The sequence below is a fragment of the Anguilla rostrata genome, chromosome 19 (genome assembly GCF_018555375.3).
Source record: "Anguilla rostrata isolate EN2019 chromosome 19, ASM1855537v3, whole genome shotgun sequence".
NCBI classification, from domain to species: Eukaryota; Metazoa; Chordata; class Actinopteri; order Anguilliformes; family Anguillidae; genus Anguilla; species Anguilla rostrata.
The window spans coordinates 1,980,473-1,989,632 of record NC_057951.1 but is presented as its reverse complement, the minus strand read 5'-3'; the positions used below and the strand labels follow the sequence as shown (position 1 = coordinate 1,989,632).

The following is a 9,160-nucleotide window of genomic DNA, read 5'->3' as shown; positions in this document are numbered from 1 at the left end:
AAGTAAAACTTGTGTTATCGTAGGTAGAAATTGAAAAATGTCTGTACTTTGGTTTGTTATTCAATAAATGTCAATAAATTAACTGAATTTCTCCCTACCTAAAGTTTCTTCTAAAAATTATTTTTTAAACCCACAGATGGCCTAATACTTTTGGCCTGAACTGTATTGTACACCACACAACCAAAACATGGCCAAAAGTATGTGGACACCTGACATTCAACATCTTATCCAAAATAATTGATGTTAATATGGAGTTGGCCCACCTTTTGTTGCTATAACAACTTCCACTCTTCTGGGAAGGCCCTATTCAAGATACCAGAGCACTGCTGCAGGGATTTGCACTGATTGGGCCATTAGGTCTGGCTCACAGTTGGCTTTCCAATCCCAAAGGTGTTGGATGGACTTGCAGATCAGGTTTCTGTGCAGGCCAGTCAAGTTCATCCACACCATTCTCAAACCGTTGGGAAAGCATTGTATTGGAAAATTGTGTAGGAAATTGTATGCTGTAGCATTAAGATTTGCCATCACTGGGCCTAGCCCAAACCATGAAGAACAGTCCCAGAACAAGGGGTGTCCAGATACTTTTGGTCATATGGTGTGGGTACCAGACACAGGTGCGATGTAGCTATACCAGAGTTTCCATCGCTGAGGACCATCCTGCTGAGGCCGTAGACTGGCCCACAGACTGGCCCGTAGACTGGCCCACAGACTGGCACACCACCTGAAGCCCCAGCTGCACCCTGCTACAGGGGGGCAAGCTGCCCACGGTGAACACCGGGCTGCCCAGCGTGTGTCTGAAGCTCCTCTCCTCCAGGACGTGGCCAGAGCCGTCCACGTGGAAGACCGTGAGCAGGAAGGCGGTGAGGCCCGAGGCGGGGTCGCTCGGGGGGCAGTCCCATCCCACGGTCACGCTGTTGCTGTCCCAAGCGGTCACCCTGAAGTTCCTGGGCACGTCAGGATCTGGGCATTCACACAGGGAACTTAACACGGCACTCTGAGCACGCACCAGCACAGCCAAGCTTTACAATGTGATCATTCACACAAACAGGCTAACCCATGAGCCTATGCATGTTCGGCTACAGTAATTGAACAATGCTAATGAACCAGCTGGTGCTCATATGGCAATAGGGCAGCTCACAGAAGTGTGCTACTTATCAGACCTCCAAAAGAAGGGAGTCAGCAAATTAGATAGATACAGTGCTCAGTAGCAAAATACCCTACTGGATCAGCATTATGTGAACCTTAGGTTCTCCATAATATAATGTGATCAAGTTTTGTATCGTTACAGTAGAAACCTGATAACATGGGAAACAAGTTGGTGTCTTTGGTGGTGGGGTGCTGACTAAAGATCTTGATACAAATGGGTCAGTGGCCAGCCAGATACCAAGGCTAACCCGGTGTGATAAGCTTACAGAGATAGCACAAGCAGAATCATTGATCTGCACTGTTCTGGTCATACCTCCATCTGTAGCACCCCTGTGCTGGAGCCGTCTCATAGCCTGACAGAACGTGCTGGAGTCCTGCTCTGTGTCCCTGTGCTGGAGGCCTGCTCTGTGTCCCTGTGCTGGAGGCCTGCTCTGTGTCCCTGTGCTGGAGCCGTCTCAGTGTCCCTGTGCTGGAGCCGTCTCACAGTCTGACAGAACGTGCCGGAGATCTGCTCTGTGTCCCTGTGTTGGAGGCCTGCTCTGTGTCCCTGTGCTGGAGGCCTGCTCTGTGTCCCTGTGCTGGAGCCGTCTCACAGTCTGACAGAACGTGCCGGAGGCCTCGTTTGGGGGCAGCACAGAGCAGACGGTCTCATCCGCACCAAACCATTAGCGCAGGTTCTGAGGAGAAGGCAGGGTGTCATAATTGGCCCTGATCAGGAAGCTAAGCCTGGCTTGTGGTATCTTCCACCAGTCTGACCTAATGAGCGATTGGTCCTCCACACTTTCCCACGCTGTCCATCCTCCCAGACCACCTTAGCAATCTGCTATAACCTGCTACCTCTCCTGCGCTGTCCATGGTGGGATGACCCAGAGTCTTCTGTGTCCCTCTGTTTTCCTGCTGGGGGGGTTGTGCCCCTCTGTTTCCCTGCTGGGGGGTTGTGCCCCTCTGTTTCCCTGCTGGGGGGGTTGTGCCCCTCTGTTTCCCTGCTGGGGGATTGTGCCTCTGTTTTCCTGCTGGGGGGGGGGGGGTTGTGCCCCTCTGTTTCCCTGCTGGGGGGTTGTGCCCCTCTGTTTCCCTGCTGGGGGGTTGTGCCCCTCTGTTTCCCTGCTGGGGGGGTTGTACCCCTCTGTTTCCCTGCTGGGGGGTTGTGCCCCTCTGTTTCCCTGCTGGGGGGGTTGTGCCCCTCTGTTTCCCAGCTGGGGGGAAGCAGTCAGGTAGAAGCAAACTGCAAACATAGAATGCATATCAGGCCACTGCTATATGTACCACAATTAAACCATCAGTGAAAGCCCAGGATATACTGGTATATTTATAAATCAATGACAAAGTATGTTCTACAGCATATCCAGCAATTTACCCACCCAGATATCATTTCTGATTAACAATGTTGTACATTTTCAGCTCTCATAAAACGCCAGTAGTACAGATTCTGATGTAGTCAGCTGAAAGGAACTTCTTAGCTTACAAAGGAGATGGTACAGTAGAATGGGCACATCCAATTTGTTCAGGTGCAGGGCATAAACAATATGTAGAGTTAAAAAAATGTCTGATGTTTGAACAGACTAGGCAGAATTTGTGTCATTTCAAACAGATTGGAATATGGGTTTAACATCAGCATGCCTTTGGAGCTGAGTGAGTACGTTTAACATGGTCGGTGAAAATAGCGGCGATATGTGTTATTCAACCAATCATTTAAACAGAAACATTTACACTCTAGACATTTGACACGTAAACAGTAAAAATAACACATACAAATGCAACATTACACACTTGCACCAGCAGGCCTTATCTGATAGAAGAAAAATAATCACATTATCAGAACAGACAGAACAGACATTGCCACAGGAATACCTAACACAAACGCAATTTTCCCCCATGTGGAATAAGCCGGCATTTTGGAAAAACAGAGTTGCGCGGTCTCTAATAAAAATGATTAGCATGGCTTACAGGCTTGTCACGGAACAGAAATAATATAAAATGACACCAACACAACAATCCTGTAATGTAATTACAGTATCACATTTTGCAGTAAATTATTGACTTATCAATGTTCAGTCCAAAAGCTCTTATTAGATGCCACTGTTGACATTTTTAAGTTTGGCCTTTACAATCCTTCCAGCTTCTCCCATTGTTATGCCTGGATTTATGACATGGTCAATCACTGTGGCTCTAAATTCATTCAATACAGCAGCATTTCTTCTACCTGCTTGACCACAACCTCAGCCACGACCCGTCCATCAGTACCAACTGCATTGGGCTGCTCCATGTTGTCAGACACTGCTGAATGTTGTGCTGTAAAACAGCCTTTTATGTTGGGATTACCAATCGTGCTGCAATGCGACTCACCTGGGCAATGTTGCTGGAAGTGATGAGACAGAATTGCAAACATCTTGACTTCATTTCACAATCTGCATGTCTAGCAATAAGCACTGGAACATTGTACTAATACGAGACGACTGTATTGTGAAAACTGAGTGTGATTTAGAGTTGTGCACTTTGTGGGTAGGTACTGCAATTAGTGTCTTAGGGTAAGAATTTTGCCAGTCAGTTTGGCAAATTGAGTTTTCCACATTGAGCCAAAGCAATCATAACATACTGTAATGCATTTGTAATGTGTGACTGCAGATATCAGAAATGCATCTGAAAAAATGAGAAAAATTGTAGGGTCAAAGGAACATCTCAGAGACTGGATGTCATGCAAACCACACTTCTGCCCTGATTTTGGCTTAGTGGTCTAATCCATTCAACTGATGTGCAGCAGACCCAGGTCAAACCTTCAGGAAAACCATTATTTGAGAGGTAACATAAACATACCAGCTCAATAGACAAGCAGTGCCTTTTCAAAATGTATTGAGTTGTGGTTACACTACAGCAACATAAGCAAGCATTCACCAGACACTACACAACTTCTCTTATAATGGATTTTATTTCCACTACTGTCGATGAATGTCATTGCTTCAGCTGCAGATTTTAGCCCCATGCTGATCTACTCAAATTGAGCCCAAACATAATCCCATACAGAATATGAAATAAGTACTACTGTGTTACAGGAGTTCAATACATCACACAATAATAAATCACAACAGCAAAACATTTGATATTTTTATAATTCAGGTTTAATCATTGCATATTAGTGTCTGAAAATACAGAAAATTAAAGCAAAAAAAAAAAACAATCCTAAAAGAATTAATAAGGAAACTCAATCCATCATTGTTTACAGTAATGAAAGGAAATAAGTACACTGCAGTGATCATTCTGCATTCTCCCTATCAGCTGCATTTGCCAACAGAAATTTGCACATTGGAACTCTTGTGAAAATGAATGAAAGCAACTGTAAAAACTAGTAAAATGCACATTTAAGTGGAGGAGTTTGCCACTGGATTCTTTTAAAAAAGATGCAGATACAGGAGATAGAATTATTACTTCAAAAACAATTTACACTGCCATCTTTTGGCATTATTACTCTCAGTGTTATATTAATGTTTTAATAATCAAAAGTACATAAACACACCTTGAACATTTGCAATATAAATGTATAAAAATGTACAAAAAATCACATTTAGACAATAAGTGCTTAACCTGAACTGCTAAAAGATAATACTCTTATGTACAGGGGTTAGGCTGTACTGAGGTTATATATATATATATAATATTGGGCACAGCTGAAATTGCACTGGTAAGGCATTGATCAAGGAAGGTTGCAAGTGTGTCGATGAGTGTGTGTGTGTGTGACTGGGTGAGAGTGTGTTTGTGTGCGTGAATTTGTGAATGTGTGTGCATACATGCGTACGTTTGTGGGAGTGACTGTGGATGTGAACATGTGTGTGTATGTGTGTGAGTGCATGAGTACGTGTGTGCCCGGGTTGTGTGTGTGTATGGGTAAGAGAATGTGTGTGCGTGTGCACGCATGTATGTATGTGTGCATGTGTGAGAGTATGATTGAGTGCATGAGTATGTGTGCGTGTGCACACAGGTGCGTGTGTGTATGGGGAAGAGAAAGTGTGTGTGCATGCGTTTGTGTGAATGTGTGTGTGATTGTTTATTTGAGTGTGTGTGCGTGCAAGAGAATGAGTGTATGTATGTGTATGTGTGTGTGCGTGAGAGTGCCTTTGTGAATGTGTGTGTTTATACGTGTGTGTGTGTGTGTATGTATGGGTATGAGAATGTTTGTGTATACATGTGTATATGGTGTGTGCACGTATGTATGTGTGTGCATGTGTGTTTATACATGTGTGCGTGTGTGTGTATGGGAATGAGAATGTGTGTGTGTTGACACGTTTGTGTTTGTGCGTGATTGCATAAATGTGTGTGTGTGCGTGTCTGTATACTGTATGTGAGTGTGTGAGTGAGAGAAAAAGTGTTTGTGTATGAGTGCGTGTATGTGTGCATGCGCGTGTGCATGAGATTGTGTGTGTCCGTGTGTAGGTGTGTGTGAGTGACTGGGTGTGAGAGAGTGTGCGTGCATAGGTCTGTGAGTGCATGTGCATGAGTAAATATGAGTGTATGTATTTGTGAGTGCGTGTGCATGACTGAGAGAGAAAGGGTGTGTGTGAGAGTGTGTGTGTGTGATGGAGTGTATGTGAGAGAGAGAGGGTGTGTGTGTGATTGGTTGTGCGAGAGTGTGTATAGATGTGTGAGTGCATGTGTGTGAGTCTAGGTGCATATGAGTGTGTATATATATGTGTGTGATTGAGTGTGTGTATGTATATACGAGTGTGTGTGTGTGTATGAGTGTGTGTGTGTGTATATACATGTGCGAGTGTGTGTGTGTGTGTGTGTGTATGTGTGAGTGTGTGATTGAGTGTGTGTATCTGTACATGATAGTGTGTGTATATATATGTCTGTGTGTGTGTGTGCATGCGTGTGTGTGCGCACGCATGTGTGTGTCTCTACTCCAGTTAGCAGAGGGACACTGAGGAGTGTGTGTGTTGACACATGTTTGTGTCTCTGCAGGCATGTGTGTGTGTGCGTGAGTGCATGAGTTTGTGTGTGTGTGTGCGTGCGTTTGTGTGAATGTGAGTGTGTGTGTGTGTGTTTATACATGTGTGTGCATGCGTATGGGAATGTGAATGTGTGTTGACACGTGTTTGTGTCTCTGCACGCATGTATGTGTGCGTGCGTGAGTGCATGAGTTTGTGTGTGTGTGCGTGCGTTTGTGTGAATGTGTGTGGATGTGAGTGTGTGTGTGTGAGAGAGAGAGGGTGTGTGTGTGAGTGACTGAGTATGAGAGAGAGAGAAAGTGTGTGTGTGCATACGGTTATGAGCGTGTGTACATATGTATGCATGTGTGTGTGCGTGAGAGTGCACTGGTGAATGTGTTTGTTCGTGTGTGCGAGAGATTGTGTGTGTTCATGTGTGTAGGTGTGTGTATGCATTACATTACATTACATTACATTACAGGCATTTGGCAGACGCTCTTATCCAGAGCGACGTACAACAAAGTGTATAACCATAACCAGGAACAAGTATGACGAAACCCCTAGAGAGAAGTACCGGTCCAAGTACAGGGAACAACCGCATAGTTCAACTTGGACCCTGGTGGTTAAACTGATTAACACTAACAACGAGAACGGCAACAACGCAATCTATGGAAAAATAAAAATAAATAAAAATACAAGTAGTCGTTAAGAAATGGCGCATCAACTAAGTCACCTATTAAACAGCTGCCTAGTTACACCCCTAAGTTTAGTATGCATGTGTGTGATTGGGTGTGAGAGGGTGTGCACATGTGTGTAAGAGTGTGAGTGTGTGTGCACGAGTGTGTGCGTGCGTAGGTGTGTGAGTGCGTGTGCATGAGTGTACATCAGTGTGTGTATTTGTGAGTGCGTGTGCATGAGTGTGAGAAAGCAAGGGTGTGTGTGAGAGTATGTGTGTGTGTGGATGTGTGTATGTGGGTGTATGTGTCTATGTGTATCTGAGTGTGTGTGTGTATGTGTATATGAGTGTGTGTGGTGTGTGTGTGAGTGGGTATATGAATGTGGTGTGTGTGTGTACATAAGTGTATGTATTTGTGTGTGCGTGCATGTGTGCAAGTGTGTATGCGCACGTGTGTGTGTGTGAATGCGCGTGTGTGTGTGCACATGCATATTTGTGTGTGTGCGCACGTGTGTGTGTGTGCACATGCATATTTGTGCGTGCGCGCACATGCGTGTGTGTGTGTGTGCGTGCGTGTGTGTGTGTGCACATGCATATTTGTGTGTGCACTCACATGCGTGTGTGTGTGTGTGTGTGCGCGCACGTGCGTGTGTGTGTGTGTCTCTACTCCAGTTGGCAGAGGGACACTGAGGCGTCACACACATAAAATCCAGCACAGAGGGGTGTGTGTTGAGTGAAGTGTGTGTGGAATCTGTGCAGGAGGGTCAGTGTGTCAGAGTCAGAGACGCTGTAGAAGGACAGAGTGCCGGTTGGACGGTCCACACACACTCCTACCCTGTACACACACACTCCTCTACCATCATCATCATCATCACACACTCCTGCTCTGCGGTAGGGGGGGGGGCAGGTATGTGTGTTTGGTTATTATTGTGCCAGACAGAGTAACTGAGTTTATCAGAGCGACCGTAATCATCAAAGCACCGCAGACTCCAGGAGTTTTTATTCCCTCCAAACACACAGTCATAATCCCCTCCTTTCCTGCTGATTCCTTTATCTGTCACTGCTATATCAACCCATCCCCTCTCAGACACACTGAACTCAGCCTCCCAGTAACAGCGCTCACACACACTCTCTCTGCACACAACCTGCTCCCAGTACTCAAATCTCTCTGGATGATCAGGATATGGCTCCTCTCTCCCCGGTGTGTGTGTCACCCTCCTGTTCCCCTCAGACAGAGACAGGTTTCTGTGCGCTGTGTTTGGATCCAGTGTGAGCTGACAGCCGTCTGCACACCAGAGACATTAATGAGATTAATTATCATTATTAATATTCACCTTATTATGTGTGTGAGAGAGAAAGGACTGTCATAGTACCTCTGTGTGTGTGTTTGTGTACATGTGTGTTTCTGTTTGTGTGTTTATGTGTGTAAGAGAGAAGTCTCTCTTTCTCTCACACACACACACACACACACACACACACACACACACAGAGTGTGTATCTATGGAAAGTGTTCTGTGTCGATACACACTCACATTTCCTGGGTCCTGGTTTGGTCCTGTTCTCTCCTCCATGGTCCACACTGTAAGAACAGCAGAACAGAATTCTGAATTTTAACCATCCTTTATTTCCACTCTCAACACACCAATGACATCACATAAATAAAAACAAAGGCACAATAAAACACAAAACCACAATCATATGAAAAAAACACAAATCTGTCAGAAAGGAAACTTATTCCATTCACTCACCCTGTTCCATGTGCAAAAACAGCTCCCCTCCCTCCACTGAACATAAAACACCCTTATAACACACACACTCTGAAACACACTTGCTTTGCTTTGTAATAATGAAACTCCACCATCACTGTGTCCCTGATCAAACCCCTAACTACAACAACCACATCTTATTTACTGCAGTGATCCCGTGCAGCACCCTCCACAGGAGATCCCCAACTCTCTAGAGTAACGCTGGTTTGTACAGTGCCCTCCATGCCCCCCCCCCCCAACTCCTTTTGTGTGTGTGTGTGTGAGGTGCAGTGTGGAAACTCTCTGTACTTACAGCAGTGTGAGTGTGTCCAGTTTAGCAGCAGACAGCGCTCTCACTCCTGAGTCTCCCGGGTGATTGTATCTCAGGTCCAGCTCTCTCAGGTGTGTGTGTGTGTGTGTGTGTGTGTGTGAGGTGCATTGTGGAAACTCTCTGTACTTACAGCAGTGTGAGTGTGTCCAGTTTAGCAGCAGACAGCGCTCTCACTCCTGAGTCTCCTGGGTGATTGTATCTCAGGTCCAGCTCTCTCAGGTGTGAGGGGTTTGAACACAGAGCTGAAGCCAGAGAATCACAGCCTCTCTGTGTGACTCTACAGCCTGACAGCCTGCAGAGAGGACACACACACCTTACATGCATTAATATAAACTAACAGGGC

The 9,160-nt window shown here is 45.5% G+C and overlaps 1 protein-coding gene and 1 long non-coding RNA gene across 2 annotated transcripts in view; both read right to left on the bottom strand.

Annotated features, from left to right (window-relative positions):
- LOC135245705 (uncharacterized) overlaps positions 1 to 9,160 on the bottom strand; it is a 492,416-nt gene that overhangs the window by 89,448 nt on the left and 393,808 nt on the right.
- Positions 2,443 to 3,951, bottom strand: LOC135245773 (uncharacterized). Its single transcript, XR_010327396.1, has 2 exons — positions 3,469 to 3,951; positions 2,443 to 2,997 (listed from the first exon to the last, which is right to left on the bottom strand). It is a non-coding gene; the product is annotated as an uncharacterized LOC135245773 (long non-coding RNA).